At 38.1% G+C, this 23022-nt stretch overlaps 1 protein-coding gene across 2 annotated transcripts in view; it reads left to right on the top strand.

Annotated features, from left to right (window-relative positions):
* The window catches only part of ADAMTS3 (ADAM metallopeptidase with thrombospondin type 1 motif 3), a 293355-nt gene that overhangs the window by 117641 nt on the left and 152692 nt on the right, over positions 1-23022 (top strand). The gene's annotated exons all lie outside the window — the stretch shown is intronic.

The raw sequence follows: 23022 nt of genomic DNA, 5'->3' as shown, positions 1-23022 counted from the left end.
TTGCTATTACTGATGCAGAAAGTGTAACTGAGCATCACCGTGGACCAGGTGCTGCAAGGCACTCAAGGTCTATTTGCTGGAGAAATGAATTGGCAAAAGATATCGTGCTTGGGGTACTGAGTGAACATCATATACTATGCCAAGAAAAGAGGTTCAAACTTTCTTTTCCAGGAAACTGATATTCATGGCAGTTTTTAAGCAGGCAAGTGATTCCTGCCCTCCACACCCCCAAGGAGTTGACTGGCCTTGTGGAGAATTAAGCTAAAATTTGGAGAAACTGATGTCAGGGGTCTTAGTGTGTATGACGTGTCTGCTGTAGAGAAGTTGATGTATGATAAAAATGTCTGCTAAATTCTAATATTTTACCAGATTTTAATGACTAATCACAAAATGGAATTTGGACGTTTGTCTCTTTTGACATATGTTTCAAAAATATGGTGAAACTCATCTTTCACTTGACTTTATTTGGTGCATTTTTACATTGTTGGTATTATATAATTATCATTCTTTGGGACAATTGCAAGTGACTTTTTGTGAAATTTGAAGTGCTCATGGTATTTCACTGTAAAATATTTTACTTTTTTCTGTGTCTGAAATAGAAAAGTTGTTAATTAATGTGCTTTTATATCTTCCACAATTTTGCATTGACATTATATAACATAATTCCTCCTTAAAAAAGCATAAATATCCTAGTCTTAGTGAACCTGTCTCTAGACAATTTAAGAGTGAGAAGAACTAAAAAAAAAAATTGGAGAAGGAAGTCACATTTTTTCTTTAGGGGATTATTGCTTTTGGAAATACATTTTAAAGTTGCAGCAAACACCTTTTTAGAAAATGATTTATTTAAACAAGATAACTATGCCAAGGTAAGGCTTATACCAGTAACATAGCAACTGTAGGTACACATTTAATTTTGTGAGAATGATGGCAAGAAAAATGTCTTGAGCTTGAAATGAATGCCTATTGCCAATTCAATAATGTAAAATATCTCATATGGAGAAAAACCTGGTTATGATAGTGATTTCTTATAACATTTTAATGTAAATAATATGATTTTGTCATTCATGTTTTATACAAAAAAGAACCTTAGGAGTTGTTAAAAGATTATACTGACACTGTTAGTTGTTATATACATAACGTTTTAGAAATACTTCATCTAAAAAAGGGAAAAAATGAGGGAAACAGATGACTATATTATTTGACTAAAGACTTACTCATACACAGTTTCACTTAAAAGGAACTAAAGGTGATGGAGGGAAAACATGTGGTTTGGCACTTGAATGTCATAAAGCAACTTTAATATACTTTATTCAGTAAAGCTTTTTGAAAAATGAAATAATCCTCAGGAAGCTAAATACTTTGTTGTTGCAAAAGGTAATTAGTTACTATAATACTAATAATTCTCTTTGCATTTTATGAATAAATACTTAGTGCAATGGCATGTAGTGTTTTTCTTTCAAAAATAATATATTTTAATAGACATTTATTAAGTTATACTGGTTCAGACCCAGGATCCCAAACCACAAAAAATTAAATAAAGCTTAATTTTGACTTTTCCTAATATAACATATCAAATCTTTTTGCTTTGTATATGTTTAAGTGTGCGCTACTTGGCAGAGTTTGCTGATTTCAAATTAGTATAAAACTAACAAGAAATAAGTGTAGCCATGAATGAGGTAGACTTGTGATTTTGAACGTATAGCAGTAATTAGTTGATGTTATGATCTTAAGCAAGTTGATCTTTTTCTTTTTGTTTTAGCACTGTTAATCTTAGGGTATATTATAGAGAGGATGACTCATCCTTGTTTGCCTGGACTAATGACTTTCCCCAGGACTTGGGACTTTTGGTGCTGAAACTAAGATGCGTGCATGCTGTCGCTTGTGACCCTACAGACTGTAACCCACCAGGTTCCTCTGTTCATGGGATTCTCCAGGCAAGAATACTGGAGTGGGTTGCCATGCCCTCCTCCAGGGGATCTTCCCAACCCAGAGATTGAACTCATGTCTCTTTAAGACTCCTGCATTGGCAGATGGGTTCTTTACCACTAGTGCCACCTGGGAAGCCCCAAACTAGGGTCAGTTCTGTTCAGTTCAGTCTCTCAAAACTAGGATAGTCCCAAGTAAACCAGAAACACTGCTCTCTATGTGTCCTCAGGACATCTTTAGGGATTTTGTGAATCCAAAATTATTTTTATAATTATACTAAGACATTATTCACTTCTTTGACTTTCATTCTCACTCATATGTATGTACAGTGGAGTTTGCCAGAGACTGTAAGAGATATTTACAACAGATTAAATTAGAAGCAGATCAGAGAATGAACTAAGTCAGATATGAAGAGATTTGTTAAAATGTATATCTTCTCATTAAAGTTTCCTGGTTTTGAAAGCCTTCATTATCTTTCATTAAATGTTTTATATATATTACCATGTAATCAATTAATTTTTAAATGGATTAATAAATATTTTATAAATTTTTGTCTTAGTTTCTAATGTATTGTAATAAGTACTGAGAAATAACACCTGCATAAATAAAGGCTCTTTAAGGATCCTCAATAATTTTAAGGTGTATAAAGGAATCTTGATACAAAAAAGTTTGGGAAATACTGATTTAGAATTTTTCTACGTTAAAGAAGGGACTTTTATTTCTGAACCATATCATATATTGAGCCTTTCAACAGACTTTGTTTATGGGACCACGGATTCTTTTCTTACTCTTCTTATCTCTCCGTGTAGTCATGCTTCTTCCCTGTGCCCTAATTTCTATAAAGGAGGATGTTGTCAGTTTACTCTGGCTTACTTTCACTTTCAATCATGATAGCTAAAGCTCAACAGGAAAGAGAAAGAGCAGCAACACTTATGGGAACACAAAGGTGTGAAACAGTTCCATCAGGCTAAACACCCATTCTTTTAAGCGGAAAGAATCTTATAAGTAGTAAGGTTACTATTGTTTCTCCAAAGCTGCCTGGGTCTTGGCATTACTCCTATGAGTATATTACCTATTACTGATCTTTATGAGTATAGGTATATGCCACATGACTCCACTAGCAATTGTAGGTCAGAAAGGATTCTCATTTTCTTCACTTTATGAGTCTGAGTTACTGTTGATACTGAAATAATCAGAGTCGTGACTCTAGGAGAGCTTATCCTACAATTGCCTTCTATTGTCATGAGGACAGACTCATAGTGGACCAGTGTGGAGACCTGGCTGTGAACTTAGGAACTGGTGAATTATTGACCACATAATCCCAGCAGAATATATTCTATGTTAAACTAACAACTGTTCAACCTAAACAGTTCAGTTCAGTTCATTCGCTCATTCATGTCCCGACTCTGCTATCCCATTGACTGCATCACGCCAGGCTTCCCTGTCCATCACTGACTCCCAGAACTTGCTCAAACTCATGTCCATCGTTGGTGATGCCCCCCAACCATCTCATCCTCTATTGTCCCCTTCTCCTTCTGCCTTCAATCTTTCCCAGTATCATGGTCTTTTCCAATGAGTCAGTTCTTTGCATCAGGTGGCCAAAGTATTAGAGTTTCAGCTTCAGCATCAGTCCTTCCAATGAATATTCAGGACTGATTTCCTTTAGGATTGACTGGTTGGATCTCCTTGCAGTCCAAGGAATTCTCAAAGCCTTCTCCAGTACCACATTCAAAAGCATCAATTCTTTGGCACTCAACTTTCTTTATGGTCCAGCTCTCACCTCCATACATGGCTACTGGAAAAACCGTAGCTTTGACTAGATAGACTTTGTTGGCAAAGTAATGCCTCTTGAAAGTAATGCACTGTGATAGAAGTTGGATTATGATCATTGCCATAAAATCCCAATATCAACTAAGGGAGATACAGATCCATGGCTCAAAAACTATAGATCTGATAAACTTTGTGTTACAATGAATTTATGCAGAGCTTTCTTTTACAAACATTTAGTTACTTTGAGACTATTTTAGGAAGCTAATTGATAAATCTTTGATGTTAAATGAAGTTAGTTGATACATCTTTAATATTAGATGGTTCTAGTGTTGCAGACTATCCATAGCATTCTGTTATTTCCTAAACATTAGAGCTCAGCATCTTTCCATGGCAGTAAAAATGCATCAAGAACCTAATTTTAATGTGGCTGTGCCATAATTGATTTACTTAATTCCTATTTATTGTATCCCCTTGGGATGCATAAATTTAAATTCCTAGAAGTGGAACTGCTGAGTCAACAGATATATGCCTTTTTGAGAATTTTGATTTACATTGTTAATTTATCCCCAGAAAGGCTGTAATAATTCATAATTCTTAGAAATTTTAAAGAGTGTTTGTTTCTCAATAACTTTGAAAACCTGGGGATTATCTTTCTTTCAAATCTTTGTCAATCATAAGATTAATGGGGGCTACCTTATAATTCTGCCTCCCATAGGACCCAATCTCATCAGCCTGCAGTAGAGGTCCAGAATTTGCACTTCTTGCAGGTCCAAGATCAATAGAAAGAGTATCAGGTTAGGGGTTGAAAGATTTGGGTTCAAGTTCTAGTTTTGCCACTCACTGTGTAACTTCAGATGAATCATTTTAACTTCCCTGAGTTTTGGTTTTTAAATAGCATAAGGTTGTCTGAAAGACTGAGTGAGCAAATGAATGTGGAATGGGCTATAATAAGTGTATATTGACACTGTTATCTTTTACGGTACCATTTACTTAGATGTCGAAAACTTAGTTGCATAACTAAATTCTCCTGGGGAACAGAGGCTCCATTTTATTTGCAACGTAAGCATCTCAGGAAACAGGCCGACTTCAGTCTCTTTACTGAGTCCTTAAGGGCCATTTGAAGATCAGGATGGGCATGGATTTGAAGGCAGAGGTTTGCCATTTGCATTTGATAGTCTGGATGAACTGATATTGGCTAGTTACTATTTCACTGGGATTTTACCTACCTTATTAGTCTAATCCAGCAGTCCCCAATTTTTAGTACCAAGGATCAGCTTCGTGGAAGACAATTTTTCCATGGAAAGAGATGAGGATGATAGTTTTGAGATGATTTAAGTGTATTACCTTTATTGTGCACTTCTATTATTCCTGTAATATATAATGAAACAATTATACAATTGTCACTTGCCACTCACTGATAGAGTTCTGGATACGAGTCTGTAAGCAATTTTTTTAAATTTATTTATTTTAATTGGAGGCTAATTACTTTACGATATTGTATTGGTTTTGCCATACATCAACATGAATCTGCCACAGGTATACACGTGTTCCCCATCCTGAACCCCTTCCCTCCTCCCCGCCCCCGTACCATCCCTCTGGGTCATACTCAAATCATCAGACATTAGATTCTCATAAGGAACATACCACCTTGATCCTGCGCATGTGCAGTTTACATAGTAGGGCTCACTCTCCTGCGAGAATCTAATGCCACTGCTGATCTAACAGGAAGCAGAGCTCAGGCAGTAACGCAAGTGATGGAGAGCGGTTGAAAATACAGATGAAACTTCACTCACTTAAGGAAGACCATCCATTCCATACAAATTATGGCTTTGTTGTTGAGAGGAACAAATTTTTTTCTCACATCCCTTTGATATACACATACAATCTAAAGATAAAAAAAGCATTAACCAGTGGTTTTATACATATGTATATTACTTAATCAAGTTTACAGTATTGAGACATATTTTAGTGACAGCCCATAACTTTAGTAAATTTTGTTATAGGATAAGATCGTGTTTGTGTGACACTGTTTCACAGACCAAAGATGTGGGAGGAAAGATTCAGGAGGATCCAATAAATGTTGTTATTCAAGATAACAAATGCTTTAGCCTCATATTTGATACCTAGAGGTTGAGGCTTTGCAATATGGTATAGCTTTTTTCAACAGATGCCGTCTTGTTTTCTTGGGATAGCATTAGTTAATTTAGTTTCTCAGAACAAGGACATTAAAAGATACTCAAGATATGAGATGAGTGCTGCAGAGCAAGAGTAAACTTAGAGGGAAATGGAGGGAGCTGGAAAAAGTCTTCATCCACAGAGCTTGATAATGGTCATTTGCCGCTGCTGAACTTCTAGCTGGAGAGATGCTTTGGCATTTTGATGTGACTTGCAGGCAGGGTGTGGTTTTTGATCAGGAGCTGACATTAATGATCAGGGTCAGCTGTGGTTAAAGCTTGTTTTTTCCATCATAAGAAGATCATCAAGGAAAAAAGTCAGTATATTTCAATACTGTAAACTGTTTTGGGCTGTTTCCGCCATTTGGCAGCTCTATAAACGGAGTAGGGTTTCACTGAAAGAATGAGAAGTGAGCAGCGCATGTTCTTTGCTTTCCAGCTGAGATGACTGCTGTTCCAATGCAGAACTAGTATTTCTGAGTGTTCATTTTAAGAATAACATTTTGTTACTTTTCCCCTGAATATATTGTAAATATAAATAAATATTCTGAAATATATAAAAAGCTTCAGTTCAGTTCAGTTCAGTCGCTCAGTCATGTCCGACTTTTTGTGACCCTATGAATCGCATCATGCCAGGCCTCCCTGTCCATCACCAACTCCCGGAGTTCACTCAGACTCACGTCCATCGAGTCAGTGATGCCATCCAGCCATCTCATCCTCTGTCGTCCCCTTCTCCTGCCCCCAATCCCTCCCAGCATCAGAGTCTTTTCCAATGAGTCAACTCTTTGCATGAGGTGGCCAAAGTACTGGAGTTTCAGCTTTAGCATCATTCCTTCCAAAGAAATCCCAGGGCTGATCTCCTTCAGAATGGACTGATTGGATCTCCTTGCAGTCCAAGAGACTCTCAAGAGTCTTCTCCAACACCACAGTTCAAAAGCATCAATTCTTTGGCACTCAGCTTTCTTCACAGTCCAACTCTCACATCCATACATGACCACTGGAAAAACCATAGCCTTGACTAGACGGACCTTTGTTGGCAAAGTAATGTCTCTGCTTTTGAATATGCTATCTAGGTTGATCATAACTTTCCTTCCAAGGAGTAAGTGTCTTTTAATTTCATGGCTGCAGACATCATCTGCAGTGATTTTGGAGCCCCCCAGAATAAAAAGCTTAGCATATACTTTCTTCTGGTGTGAACTAAATATAATGATTATATAGAAAATATAAAAGGGAAATGCATCCTTGGTCCTTGGTCCTTGTTCCCATCAGTGAAAAATAAGGTTAATGGAGTCAAGGTGATTTTCAAGATCACTTTCAGTTCTAAAGCTCTGTCAGTTTTACTAGTTCTTTTAATGACCTAGGTATTATGCTTTTCATTCAAATGTTGAATGATGTAGAATAGTATATCCATCACAGTCCTGGTAAGGAGCAGTGGCATTCTTTAAAATGTTTAAAGAATGTTTAAACTTTAAAAAGTTTAAACTAGATAGGTTTCATAAAGGGACTACTTAACAGGATGTGGGCAAGGTTAAGGGAACTGACCTGGGATGGGGAGGCACTCAGAGCTCATCAAGCAACAAATGCTGTTTTGTCCCAAGATCTCATAAAGCCAGGCAGGTAGGTGGTGTTAAAGCTGGTACCATGGAAGAGGGTAACCAAGGGGACTAGACACCACCGCTCTCAGATATATACTGTGGTAGTGAGAGAGATAAGAGACAAACACCCGGCTTTCTCTTCTTTCACTGACTGACCTGGAGGACTTTGTGGGCCAATCTAAGAAGTGGCATATATCACTCCCACCCACATTCCATTGGCTAGTATCTGAACACACTTCACTGAAGGGAACACTGGGAAATGAAGTTCTTCTGTGTCTCGGTAAGGTCAAGAATGACTTCCAACTTTCTGAGCGGAACACCTGTCAGATTGTGGTTAGGAAGCTGTCTTGGGCTTTCTTCTCATTTGCGGATAATTTATCCATAGTAAGGCCCATCTTTGTGTCTCATTACTACTTGCTCTTTGTTGACTTTTTCTTGATTATAGTCAGTATGTAGAGATCTTGCATATCTTTCCTGTCTCCTCCCCCAAGTATCTCTGTCCTTTACCCTGCTTTATTTTTTTATACTATTTATCGCTGTATGAAAGTACATTATTTACTTGCTTTGTTTCTTGTTTTCACTAGTCTTTTAAACTTTACTGTGTAGGATTTTGTCATATTCCTCCTTATGTCCCAATTCCTGGAGCACTGAGTGAGCCATTTTAGCACTGCACCGTAATCCATTCTTCACGTTATTATTTATGCCCGCTGCATGTTCTATTTGTGTCACTTTCATTTCTCTTGAAAATGTTTCCTTTGTTCTCTCTAGTTTGAGTCATGATTTGCTTTATGGTTATTCTCGTTAGTCTAGTGAAAGAGGCTTCATTGATGAAACCAGAAGCCATCCTACAGTCTTAAGAGTTCGTGTTCCAATTTTTAATTCCTTTATATGTTCTCAGGTTTACACTTAGTTTATTTCTGATGCCTTCCAAGTTTCTTTGCTGTTGTCCCTATTCAACTTCTGCTATAATCTCTTGCATGATCTGAGGACTCATCTTCTATTCTGGCCATACTTTCCCTCAAGTTCTTGTAACAGTGTTGGAAGCTTTATCTCTATCGCCAGACCTTGCGTCTCTAGGGCTTCCTTGGTGGCGCAGATGGTAAAGAATCTGCCTGCAATGCAGGAGACCTGGGTTCCATCCCTGGGTCGGGAAGATCCCCTGGAGAAGGGAATGGCAGCGCACTCCAGTATTCCTGCCTGGAGAATTCCATGGACAGAGGAGCCTGGTGGGCTACAGTCCATGGGTTTGCAAAGAATTGGACTCAACTGAGTGACTAACACTTTCACTTTTTCCCTCTCTTAGCTATACAGCTTAGTCTAAACAATTAAAAATAATGTATAGGGATCAAATATTTGCTTTCATTCACTGCATGCTTTTTCACCTTAACTCTGATTCCATTCTTTTTTTTTTTCATTGTTGTATAACAAACCATGTAAACTTGGGTATAAAACAATAGCTATTTTATTCTGTTCTTGGATTTTTGTGTGGCAAGAATTTAGATAAGGCAATTGTGGATGATATGTCTTTGCTCCAGAATGTCTGGGTCCTCATCTGAGAAGATTCAAAAGAATGGGAGGTGATTCGAATCGCTGAGTGTTGGAGTGGTTATGGGGTGGTTTCTTCATCCACACGTCTGGTGACGAGAATGAGTGATTCAAAGACTTGGACTGTTACTCAGGTGCCTAGGTCTCTCACAGTGCAGCAGCTGGATCTGAGAGGAAGCATCTGGAAAGAGAGTGCTCTATGAGAATGAGGCAGAAGCTTCAAGATATCTTCCACACTAGGCTTAGAAATCATTCAGTGACACTCCACCACACTGTCTTCATTACAAGTGAATCACAAAAGCTGGCTTGGGTTTCAGGGAGGGCAATGAAAATTTTTCTGTAGATGGGGGAGTGGTGAAGTCACACTGAGGAAAGCCATGTGGAATGAGAGACTGTGTTGTGGACCATCTTTGGAAATTAAATCTACCGCATTGATCTATATCTAATTCATAGGATTTCCTCTGTTTAACTCAATGCAGTTGAAATGCCCTGCAGCCTTGTTACACAAAGTATCATCCAAAGACCAGAAGCATCCACATCCCCTGGGAGTTTTTTCAAAATATAGAATCTCAGACCACTCAGTCAGAACCTATATTGACAAGATTCCCAGCTGATTGATTTATACTTTAAAGTTTGAGAAATATTGCTGTGTGAGGCACTGATCCTGATGCCAACTTGCCAATATCCACCCAATGGCAGAAAAATATCAAGTGCTAAAAGAATACCTGAAGTGGTCCAGATTGAATTCCTATTTGCAGGCAGCGTTTCAATACTTTAGATTATACTTGTCATTACGAATTTTGATTTTATTGCCATTAATTATGAGCTAGCTTACCTTTTTAGGAACAGTAAATATATCCTCAGTATATATTCTCAAAATTTAGTATAATGCACAAACCTAGCTAAAATAAGTATTAGTCATTAATCTCCTTGACTCAAGAGGATTTAGAATGGCTATGCAGTTTGGTACTTCTTATTATGTTAAGTGTGTGTGTTAGTCGCTCAGTCATGTCCGACCCTTTCAGACCTCATGGACTGTAGCCCTCCAGTCTTCTCTGTCCATGGAATTCTCCAGCCAAGAATACTGGGGTCGGTTCTTCCTCCAGCGGATCTTCCCGACCCAGGGATCGAACCCAGGTCTCCTGTATTGCAGGCAGATTCTTTACCATCTGAGTCACCAGGAAGCTATAATGTTATAATGCTATTTTGAATAATTCCAAGATCAAAACTTTAGGTTCTTTTGAATTTAAGATTCCCCTTAAACTATTTTTAGTTGTTGGAATTTATAAAGCTTTTTTTTTCTTGTGACAGCTGTTAGTGTATATATATATATTTTTTTTTCTGCTAAATGAATGACTGTGATTTTTAATTTTTCTTTTAAATATTAAGGTAGTCGAACTCATTCTTCAAACTGTTAAAAACTTGGGATATGTATAGATATTTTATTAATATCTACAGTAGATGACTGTTATGTAGAGTTCAATTCCTAGATTCCATTTAGTCATGTTTTCTTTAAATAGTCTTCTTAAAATTTGTTTTAGCATAAGGGAGTAAACATCCCCAAATTAATTTTTGTTGGCACATTATTTTTTAAGCAGTTTTTCTCAATCTATAATTTCCATACTAACACTATTTGCAGCATTTTTTTAAAAAGTGCTTGTTAAAATTGCAGATTTCTGATCTGCATCCCAGTCCTTCTGAATCAGACTCTCTGGAGTTGAAACATGGAAAAATCTCTGAGGTTGGGACCTAATTTCTTTGGCACACTAAAGTTTGTGACCTACTTTACATTAATCTAATAATTTCAAGTTATTTATCATGGGAATAAATGGGTCTTGGGATATTGGCAGAGAACAGCTTTTCAAATACACATCTTTCCTGGGAGCTTTATCCTTGGAAGATAATTTAATTGGAAGTCATTTTCATGATTAATCTAGTAAAACTCTTGTATTTTTAAATAATGAAACTGAGCACTAAAGACTTAAATGACTTTTCAAAAGTCATACTAGTTAGCAGCAAACCTCTGATCAGAACCCACATCTTGTGTGAACCAAGTGAGATTCCTCCTTTATGCTGTCTAAACTAGGATTGCTTAATCTTCAAGCCTGGCACTTAGGTATGTTCAGTTCAGTTCAATTGCTCAGTCGTGCAGGCCGCCCTGTCCATCACTAACTCCCGGAGTTTTCTCAAACTCATGTCCATGGAGTCAGTGATGCCATCAAACCATCTCATCCTTGGTGGTCCCCTTCTCCTCCTGCCTTCAATCTTTCCCAGCATCAAGGTCTTTTCCAATGAGTCAGTACTTCGCATCAGGTGGCCAAAGTATTGGAGTTTCAGGTTCGGTATCAGTCCTTCCAATGAATATTCAGGACTGATTTCCTTTAGGATGGACTGGTTGGATCTCCTTGCAGTCCAAGGGACTGTCAAGAGTCTTCTCCAACACCACAGTTCAAAAACATAAATTCTTTGGTGCTCAGCTTTCTTGATAGTCCAACTCTTATATCTATACATGACTACTGGAAAAACCATAGCCTTGACTAGACAGACATTTGTTGGCAAAGTAATGTCTCTGCTTTTTAATATGCTGTCTAGGTTGATCATAACTTTTCTTCCAAGGAACAAGTGTCTTTTAATTTAATGGCTGCAATCACCATCTGCAGTGATTTTGGAGTCCCCCCAAATAAGGTCTGTAACTGTTTCCACTGTTTCCCCATCTATTTCCCATGAAGTGAGGGGACCAGATGCCATGATCTTCGTTTTCTGAATGTTGAGTTTTAAGCCAACTTTTTCACTCTCTTCTTTCACCTTCATCAAGGGGCTCTTTAGTTCTTCTTTGCTTTCTGCCTTAAGGATGGTGTCATCTGCATATCTGAGGTTATTGATATTTGTCCTGGCAATCTTGATTCCAGTTTGTGCTTCATCCAACCCAGCATTTCTCATGATGTATTCTGCATATAAATTAAATAAGCAGGGTGACAGTATACAGCTTTGATGTACTCCTTTCCAAATTTGGAACCAGTCTGTTGTTCCATGTCCAGTTGTAACTGTTGCTTCCTGACCTGCATACAGATTTCTCAGGAGGCAGGTCAGGTGGTCTAGTATTCCCATCTCTTTAAGAAGTGCCCACAGTTTGTTGTGATCCACACTAAGGCTATGGCGTTGTCAACAGCGCAGAGGTAGATATTTTTCTGGAACTCTCTTGCTTTTTCCATGATCCAGCGGATGTTGGCAATTTGATCTCTGGTTCCTCAGACTTTTTAAAATCCAGCTTGGTTCATGTACTGTTGAATCCTGGCTTGGAGGATTTTGAACACTAACTTTGCTAGCATGTGAGATGAGTGCAGTTGTGTGGTCATTTGAGCACTCTTTGGCATTGCTTTTCTTTGGGACTGGAATGAAAACTGACCTTTTCCAGTCCTATGGCTACTGCTGAGTTTTCCAAATTTGCTAGCATATTGAGTGAAACACTTTCACAGCATCATCTTTCAGGATTTGAAATAGCTCAACTGGAATTCCATCACCTCTACTAGCTTTGTTGGTAGTAATGCTTCCTGAGGCCTACTTGACTTCGCATTCCAGGATGTCTGGCTCTAGGTGAGTGATCATACCATTGTAATTATCTGGGTGATGAAGATCATTTTTGTATAGTTATGTATGTTACAAGATCATAAAGTTTTGAACATTTAATCAGGAGGGATCCACTTGTTTTCTGAATTGATTTACTGTCTTTGATGCTTTAAATCATCTAATTTAAATTTTTTCTAAGTGATTTTTTTGTACGCATTTATAAATCTCATCCTGACTTGGGGAAATAACTAGATAAAATGCATTTACATGAAAAACTCCACATGAAAAATCAAGTCAGATAGAGTAGGCATGAATTCTCTTTATGAAAAAGAACAAAAGTTTTCTTTAAATGAATAAAGTATTTATATGACATAAACTCCACAAATGTTAGATGCTTGTGAAAATCATTTTACTAGATATTTTTAAGACTTACTGAAATTTGCAGTAAGGGGACTCCCTCCCTGCATCCATCTCCAGATTCAGTCTCCTTCACTCCCTCTTCCTCTTCACTTTTGTGTCCCATCCTTTCCCTCTGGGATTGTACAAGCACAGTAGCTATGGGTAAGCCATAGTACAGATAACCTCTTTTTAGGATGTTCAGTCATTAAAATGACGTTTAAACTGCAAAAGGTACTTAAGAGCATTGCACAATTTTCAGTTTTTGGTGTGTTTTTTTTCCTGTATAGCGAATGCTACAAGCACTCGTCAGAAGTTCCTGCTGTTTCTCTGCCTCCTGCTCGTGTACATTGTCTCATTTTGCTGAATTTGGAGTTGAAATCTTGATTGAACTAATGTCTCTTCTTTTTTTTTTTCATTAAATTATTTTTTTGCTCTTTTGTTCCCCTCTTATTGGCTGCTTTGATTCAGTTTTGTCATTGCTGTTTTTTTGATACTGTTTTTCTTTTCTTTATTTAAAATTAATTAATTTATTTTAATTGGAGGCTAATTACTTTGCAATATTATAGTCGTTTTTGCCATACATTGACATGAATCAGCCATGGGTGTACATGTGTTCCCCATCCTGAACCCCCCTCCACCTCCCTCCGCATCCCATCCGTCAGGGTCATCCCAGTGCACCAGCCCTGAACACCCTGTCTCATGCATCAAACCTGGACTGGCGATCTGTTTCTCATATGATAATATACATGTTTCAGTGCTATTTGGTTTGCTTTATGTTTTACAAAGAGCAATGAGAGGAAATAAGAGAAAATATGCTGTTTTGGTTCGCATAAGTCCTCTGCCAATATTATTGAGGTTATAGCTTCAATATGTGTATTTATTAATATAGATGGGATAGGTCACTATACAAAATCCAAATTAAACGTAAAAATATTTAATGTTTATATTTTATATTGTACACCACAAATCATTAGGAAATTAGACGAAACTAAGATTTAGAGTTATAAACTGTCACATTTTGTGAAAATAATAAAAATAATTTATCCTTAACTTTTCAAGAATGCTAAGATGTTTGTGAAACATTGAATGATGCTAAATAAACGTAGTTAATACATTTAGTCCTATACTTTACACATTTTCAGAAAAATGTGTTCTTGTTTCAAATTAAACCATCATGTCTTAGTTTTAGCTTGCAGTATATAGTCTTGTACTTTAACTTAACAAGTACTTACCTCCTTCAGTATGATAAACATATGTATTTATATGCATTCACACAGTAAAATATTGAAAACAGAAGGAAAAACAAGAACAGGAAAACTAATGTACAAAAAAGTTCAGTATCCATGGTTTCATGATACAAGATTGTCTTAAAGAGAGAATACAAATTTGACTCTGAGTTTTCTCACAGATATTGGTTAATTACATAATATGAAGTGCTGATCAAATAAAAATGAACCAAATCTGTTTCTATTACTAAAATCTGAGATTTTTTTGTTCTCCTGGATTTTCATATAGCATACAGAGCGTAGGATATTGAGAAAGGTCTTCAACAACAAACATACTGTTACTAGACAGTGAGCTTCCTAGGTCCCTTTTGTATAATCTCCTTCTTCATAGGGTGATGTTTTAGCGCTTCACATAGCTGATTAAAAACAGTTTTATTAAGGGGCCCAAATAATGGTGGTCTGGCTTAATGGAGGAAAGCACTGGTGATGGAAATGATAAAAAAAATAAAGCAATTTGACTAGATGTATAGAAAATCCTTTCACCTTCAGGAAATCTTCCTAGAATTGTATTTCTTGCAACCTAGATTTTGATAAAAATCAGACAGTAGAGGATTGGAGGTTATGCTGTCTAACTAAGGAACTGACATGGTGGTCAGTAATATCACTGGTTAAAGTGAGACCCATTTGCTTTAGCATCTAACTGAATCAAGATGAATGAATTAAGTACAGATTATTGAGTCAAATAGGATTTCTTTTTTTTTTTTTTTTTTTTGAGGATTCCAATTAAAACACCTGCCTGACTGGAGTATCCACTCCCTTCATGGAAAAGATTCTGCAAACATTCATTTAGGTGTCATATCAGTTTGCAGAGGATTATGGTAGATGCTGTTGAGTTTCAGCATCCAGAAGGATTATTGTTAAATGAAATGCCAGCCAAACCCAAAAATGAATGTTGAATTTGACTACACTTATATTTTAGTTCAGCTGACATCTTATTTAACATCTCTTACTTCCCCCATACTAGCACAGTTAACATAAATAATTATAATAAAAGATTGACAGTGATAAGTACCATAGAAATACAGATACAATGCTGGGAGTCCAAAATTAATAACGATTACTTTTGACTTTGGAATAGGGAAGGCTTTGTAGTAGCCAATGGCATGGTTTGGGGCATATATTAGCTATTTCTTAATCTTCATAAGCTCTATCCAAGTGCATCTGAAATAATAAGCTTCTTTATGTAAATAAATTGTGCTTTTAACAAATACAGCTGTGTTATTTCTCCTTATTCTCTCTTCCATCCTTTCTGAGATATTTTGCCTTCTCTGTAGGAATTTGGAGGATGATATTGAAATACTTCCTGAAATTCAGGAAAAGTGTTGAAATCATGTTCATATAATAACATCTGTCCATTCTAATGATAACATGGAATTAGGCAACGTGCTTTATTGACATACGGAAAGAATAGATATTGGAGGAAGCAACATAGTCAAATGGTGAATCTCCAAATGTGTTTTTATGAACCTTAGTGAGCTAAGATGGACTTGTTGTACCACTAAGGTATAATGATAGTCTTTCTTAAATATTACATCTGCATTTATTCTCTCTTGCATACATACACAACATTAATAGAATTTTTCTCAATGTTCTTCTAGACATTTAAAACTAAACTGAATTTAATTAAAGTAGTTTAATTAAAACAAACCAAACATTTTAAACATCACTGCTTTCCTATTTATGACCTAGTTTAAGATTGTAACCAGTTTACCACAAAATAATGGATATTTAGTTAGCTTCAGCTTCAGTTATGTGTCACATTATTTGGTACATATTTCCTGGAATTCTAAAAAAGCTGCCTAGCTCTCCTCTCCTTCCTTCATAGAGTTGAGAATTATTGCATTAAAGCAGCATTTAGGTGTCACAGCTGAAAATAGAAGGTTTCCATAGCGGAAGATTTTGAGAATATCTGGCACAGAATTTTCAAAAAACCTTAGTAAATCTTGGTTAAATTCTTCTTTAAAGGTCTTTTATTTTGATTTTCATTTTAAACCAAGTTGAATGCAGTCTAGTCTTTTATTTGTGACTGCTGTTTATTATTGTCGATATATAAGGACTAGAATTTCACATTTGTGGTAAGTCTTTATGGTTTACAAAGGGGATTCATGGACATTATCTCAGCTGAAACTCCTTGGACCCCACACCCCTTACTTTTGTTTGCCATTTGCATTTTGATGAGGATTAGGAAACCATCTAACTTGGTTTAGTAGAACTGGGTGTCAGATATGACTGCAAGGACCTCATCTAGTGAATGAGAAGGGTGGCCTTTATGATGGCTGTTTCCATGCTCAGAAGCTATTATTAAGCTATTGGCTTAATTCTGTATTCTTGGCAGTGTTTGAGCTGAGTGATGTAGCTGGAAGAGTTGACCAGAGGAGAGAGTAATTATGCAGCTGACATTTTTACATGGATCATTGTTTTATAAATATCCTCTCTACATTGATGTCAAAGGAATTGTGTGAAGATTTAATTAAAATTTAATAAAACATTTAATTTCATGCTGTACTAAATATAGTAGATATTTTAAAATTTTATCTGTGTTAAATTTTGGAAAATAGTTTCAGAAATACCATAAATATTTCCTGTATTACTATATAAGATCACAGAAGGGTAAATGTGGAGGTTTTGTGTCATAAAAGGAAATTTATGAAATATTGCCTTGTTACCATACCTCCCAGGTAGCGCTAGTGTTAAAGAATCTACCTGCCAGTTCAGGGGACACAAGAGATACGGGTTCAATCGCTGGGTCGAGAAGATCCTCTGGAGTAAGAAATGGCACCCCGCTCCAGTATTCTTGCCTGGAAAATTCCATGGGCAAAGGAACTGCAGGCTATAGTTCATGGGGCTGCAAATAGTCAGACATGACTGAGCAACTGAGCACACACCATACACAAATTAAGTAACATTTAAGATACATAAGAAATTATTGCATCTGTTTAAACAGAATCTTTTAGGACCATATGTAATCTTATGTGTGACATTTCTAAGTTATAATTAAAAGTTGTAAATTTCTGGCAAGATTGAAAGCAATGCCAATACTTCGAATGTCATAGTTTGAAACTGCCTAATTTTATACATATTGAATTTTACTCCTTTAAATCACTCCACTGTATCCTGTGAAATAAAATTGTGAGGACTGAGAGCTGGAGTGTGAGTTATTTAATATTAAGGTCAACAATTCATGGTCTTTGAGCTTCCAAATATATTTGTTGAATACCTGACTACCTAAATGAATATCTTATGGATAAAAGAGTCTTTACTACTTAACTATGAGTACTGATGATTTTTTGCATGGCTCAATCTTGTCTAAAAACACTAGATTCCTCCCCCCCCCACCTTAATTGAAGTACAGTTCATTTACGATGCTGTGTAGGTTATATTCTATTATAGGTTTTATAAGATATTGACTATAATGTCCTCTGCGATACAGTACAGCCTCATTGCTTATCTATCTTGCATACAGTAGTTTGTATCTGTTTGTATCCTTACTTCTAACTTGATCCTCCTTCTCTCCTCCCCTTTGGTAAGCGTAAGTTTATTTCTATGTCTGTGAGTCTGTTTCTTTTTTGTATATAGATTCAGTTGTCTCATTTTTTATATTCCACATATAAGTGAAATCAGATAGCATTTGTTGTTCTCTGTCAGACTTATTTCACTGAGCATAATGTTCTCTAAGTCTATCCATGCTACAAATGTCAGTATCTGTCAGTATTTCATTCTTTTTTATGGCAGAGTAATATTCCATTGCATGCACATAAACACATATATATATATCCCATCTTTTAGTCACTCCATTTTTGGTAACTGCTGAGGAAGAAAAATCCATGTGATGTGGTAGGAAGAGCAGGCTGAGAATCTACCTATAATGGCTCTGAACAGTCTAGGATCTGAAATATATGTGGCTTTACCACCTGGTCCTTTCATAATTCATTGTAGTATCTCTTCAGCCCCCGCTACTCCATCACTTTTGTTTCTCTAGTTTCCTTTTCACAGACTTCATCTTTTGTGTCCTCTTCACTGCTGTTGCTTTAACATTGAGGAAATTTCTCTTTGGATGCCCATGACATGCTACTCAGTTTTCCTCCCACCTCTCTTGCCATGTTTTAAATTTTCCTTCTAAGATGTTTTATTTTCACTTGTCCACTTCTTACATTAATTTCCTCTCCCAGTGTCCATCAAATACTAGGTACCTGCTTCAAGCCAAGCTCTGTTCCAGGCCTTGAGATACAGCAGTGAATTTGACATAGTCTATGCTTAATTAAGTTTGTGTCCCAAAGGATGACAGACACTCATTTGGGTAATTGAGGTAATGCCTCAAAAGGAAAAAGGCTAGGATAGAGAGAGAAGGGGAAGCTAATTTTATGTAGGTGGGGAACATGCTTGTAGGGGTGGGGGCAGTAGGGCTAGGGGCCATATGGCTAGAGCCAAAAGAGCAAGATGTGAAGGGTTAGGAGAAGCGAGACAAATAGAGAATTTCAGGCCATTCAGACCTTGTAGACCATGGTCCTGAGTTCAGATCTTAAGAATTTCCTGTATAGTAATATTCTGAGGTTCTGTGAGCTTTCCCCAAGATTTGCTGTTGGCTCTCCCTCAGATCTCTGTATGAACTTTACCTGTTCATTTTTCCCCCAACAGTTTTAGCTATTGCCTTGAGAAGTATCCCATTTCCAATACATTTGTGGCCATGGCAATTTTTCTGAATAAAAATTCTACATCTCTCCTTTGCATGTTGGGTATTTTCACCCTTACTGCAAGTGAACATGCTTAATGAACTAATCATCTTCCTGCCTTTCTAATCAGCTTTCTCTTTTAGCTTTTCTATTCCTGTGAGCAAAAGCATTAATTTCCTAGTCACCCAACTTCAAAATTTTGGAGATTGTACCTTCTTTGCTTCCTTTAACTTTGCTTCTCATTTTGTCATCTAGTAAATAGTTATTGAGCATCTAGTTTGTGCCTGGCACTGTTTTAGGCACTTGAGATACAGAATGAACACAACAGGCTGAAAGTAAATTCCTGACAAGCAGGATATTGCTGGGACATTGACAGTGAACACGGAACATGATAAATGGTTAGGTTAGCTAGTGCATCAGAAAGCAGTGAGTGCAACGGAAAAGATGGGCAGGGTAAGAGAGTTTGGGGTGCTGGGTGGGGGAAGCAGGTAGATGGTCAGGGTGTGCTTTACTTAGGTAAAGAAGGTGAAGGGGTTAGACATGTGGAATTCTGGGGGAGAAAGATTTTAGGAAGGGAAAATACAAGTGGAAGTGCCTTTCCAATGTAAAGGCCTTAACAAAGGCATCTACATGGGATATCAGGAATCAGCAGGGAGCCCGTTGTGGCTAAAGTGGAACCAGCAAGGGCAAGAGTAAAGAGATGAGGCCCAGGAGATGGTGGTGCCAAGAATGGGCATCTTGAAAACTTTGATTATTAATATACATGGCATGGGTATCTTTGGAAGGTTTTGCTTGTTTGTTTGTTTGTTTTTTAAATTATTTATTTATTTGACAGTACTGGGTCTTAGTTGCAGCCTGTGAACTCTGAACTCTTAGTTGTAACATGTGGGAACCTGGGTCCCCTGCACTGAGAGCATGGAGTCTTAGCCACTAGACTACCAGGGGAGTCCCCCTTGGAAGGTTTTAAGCAGAGGAGCTTCCATGTTAACAGGTGACCAAGTATTTATTTTTTCCTGTAATCACTCTTGACTTTATTCCTTTTTTTCTTTCTCTTTCTGCCGGGGTCCAGCCCTGGTGGATCCAGGGTAATTCAAAGCAGGGACGGAGTCAGCATCCTCGGAATTAATTGCTTAATTAAAGATATAGAGGGAGATTAGAAAGGAATAGTGTAGTAGGAAAATTAGTGGAGAAAAAGAGGCTGAATAACTTGGTTTATGTGGGATGCCAAAAAAGCTTCGAGACAAGAAGCTTGCACCACCTACGTAGGCCACAAGCATCCACTCTTGGGCTCCCTCTTGCGTGGAACTTAAAAGCCAGGGCAAAATTAGCAGGCTTGGTGAGCACCCACGCTCCAGATGGGAATTCAGCCAGAAAAATGGAGAACAAGAAAGAACGACACAGGGGAATCAGTCTTTCCAGAAACTGATCCGGTTTCTTTATTTTTAGGTTTACTTATATACCTTTTGTTACACATAGAGACAAATGGAAATTTTAAAGTCACGCAGGGGTCAGCAGTCCTGACCTTTATCAAAATCAGGAGCTTCATATAAATGTATACATAAAGGTCTTAGGGGTTTTACATCATCTTCTGGCCATGAGGCCTGCTGACATTTTATGATCCTTTCTTTCTGATAACCAAAAACCGTATTTCCCAGGGGTGATTTTTCTTAAGCCAGGTACCACCCTCTGAAGGTCAGATAAAGTTGCATTCCTATAGGGTGAGGGTATAGTGGGTTACAACTAAGAAAGGAATTTACTTAGCCTAAGGTTAACATGATTAATCTTAAAGGTTAATACTTATTTCTTCTATATGTTAGTTATGTTCATTATAAGGGCAGGAGATTTAGCAGCAAATATTGGCTCAACAAATGAAAAACCCTTCACCAATATAATTTCTAATCAACCCACTATACTATACTAATAATTTTCTAACTTCTGAAAAGAATCTGTATTTAGAAAGTTTACAGCATCTCGTGCCTCTCACGGTTGGGAGGCTGTAAACAATCACATGTGGCCAGATGAACCTGTACAGGCAGGCTAGATAACCTTCAGAGGAGTTCGTAAGTTGAAACACTTTTGTCATGCCCAGGAATTTTTATTAACTGGAGCTGTAGGTTAACTCCTTCTCTGAGAGAGGTGATGGGGGAGAGCCTCGGGTAAATTCAGAGGTGTAGGTGAGAGCATAAAACAGTAAAGTAGGACTCTGGTTTTGGGGTTAGATGCTCGGGAACAGGGGTTTCCTGAGGCTCGATCCTGCCTTTGCGTATGCCGAAGCCTCCTTCCTCATGACCTTTGCCATGGGCGGAGTTCCTCATGCTGGCTCCCAGCATCTTTCCCCTTTTCTCTTCCCGTTGCTACTTCTGCCACCTGAACTTTTAGCCTCATGCTTGCTTGTTTCCTAGTCTTTCTTCCATCTGGAACTTAATCCTCAGATAAATCTTAAACTATCACTTCACGGGTCTTCATGGTGGCTCAGTGTAAGGAGTCTGCGTACCAGTGCAGGAGACGCAAGATCAGTCCCTGATCTGGGAAGATCCCACGTGTGGTGAAACTACTAAGCCTATGTGCCCCAGCTATTGAGCCTGTGCTTGAGAGCCTGCAAGCCACAACTACTGAGCCCACATGCGGCAACTATTGAAGCCCCTGTGCCCTAAAGGCCGAGATCCACAGCAAGAGAAGCAAAGGCAGTGAGAAGCCCGCACGTGGCAATCCAAGAGTAGCCCCTACTCTTCACAACTACAAAAAAAGCCTGCACAACAACAAAGACCCAGAACAGACAAAAATAATAAATAAAAAAAATTATCTTAAAAATCCCACTTTCTTTTAGCCCATCTGATCAACCTTAGTTGTTCTCCATGCTACAAGTTAAAATTCAGATACAAGGTGACACAAATCTTCTGTAAGCTGTTTCCCAGAGCTGCCCTGCACAGACTCTGCTCTGAATGAGCGGGGTACCCACTGCCCTCAAGCATGTGTTAGGGTTTTGCGCTTCACAACCTTTGTTCAAGCCTGAACTGTCTCACTTCTAATGCCTTCTCTCACACCGCCAACACAGCAATCCTCCCACCAGGAACCTCTAAAAATTCTCCATCCCCTCCCTTTACCTTGCATTCATGTCACTTTTCATCAAAAATATATTGAAGGCATATTTTGTGTGGCCGTTGTGCTGGTACTTAAGGAGACAAAGGTGACTTACGAGACACAAGTTCATTTCAGGAGCTGACAGTGCGGCACATGCTGTGTGCTTAGCCGCTCAGTCACGTCTGACTCTTTGCAACCCCATGGACTGTAGCCCGCCAGGCACCTCTGTCCACGGGGATTCTCCATGCCCTCCTCCCGGGGATCTTCCGAATTCAGAGATCGAATCCAGGTCTCCCACACTGCAGGCAGATTCTTTATCATCTGAGCCAACAGGGAATCCCAACAGTTCCGTGAGGGAGACAGAAAATAATAAAGGTAACACTTAGATGAGTCAACCTGGGATTTGTGTTAAGGGCTGTGAGAGAAAATACATTGCTCTGTCAGACTAATTGGCTAAAAGATAGGCCCTAATTTACATGGGGATACCTAGTCTATATGCGGGTGGAGTCAGAAAATAATTTCTAAGGAAGTAACATTTAAACTGTGATCATAATGCATTCGTACTCAGTTGTGTCCAACTCTTTGTGACCCCGTGGACTGTAGCCTGCCAGGCTCCTCTGTCCATGAAATTTTTCAGGCAAAAATACTGGAATGGGTTGCCATTTTTGATTCCAAAGGATCTTCCCCACCCGGGGATCAAACTCATGTCTCTTGCATCACCTGCCTTTAAACGGAGACCTGGAGAATAAAACACAGCCAGCTAAGGGAAGTGTGGCATGGCGTGAGAGGACCCTTCTAAATAGAACCAACAACGTTTCAAAGTCTGAGGCCATAAAGAAGGTGGGAATATCAAAAGAAAAGCGACACTGAGCACAGGCCCCTCAGGCTGGGGCACTGGAAGTAAGGGGACGGGGCAGTTCTTGGGGGTCGATAGGCCGGGCTGGGGAGATACAGGCCTTGAAGGATTGTGGTTTTAAGTGCAAGGGGGAGCAATGAAGTGTTTCAAGTG

The sequence above is a fragment of the Ovis canadensis genome, chromosome 6 (assembly GCF_042477335.2).
Source record: "Ovis canadensis isolate MfBH-ARS-UI-01 breed Bighorn chromosome 6, ARS-UI_OviCan_v2, whole genome shotgun sequence".
Lineage (NCBI taxonomy): Eukaryota > Metazoa > Chordata > Mammalia > Artiodactyla > Bovidae > Ovis > Ovis canadensis.
This window is presented reverse-complemented; position numbering and strand designations above follow the sequence as displayed.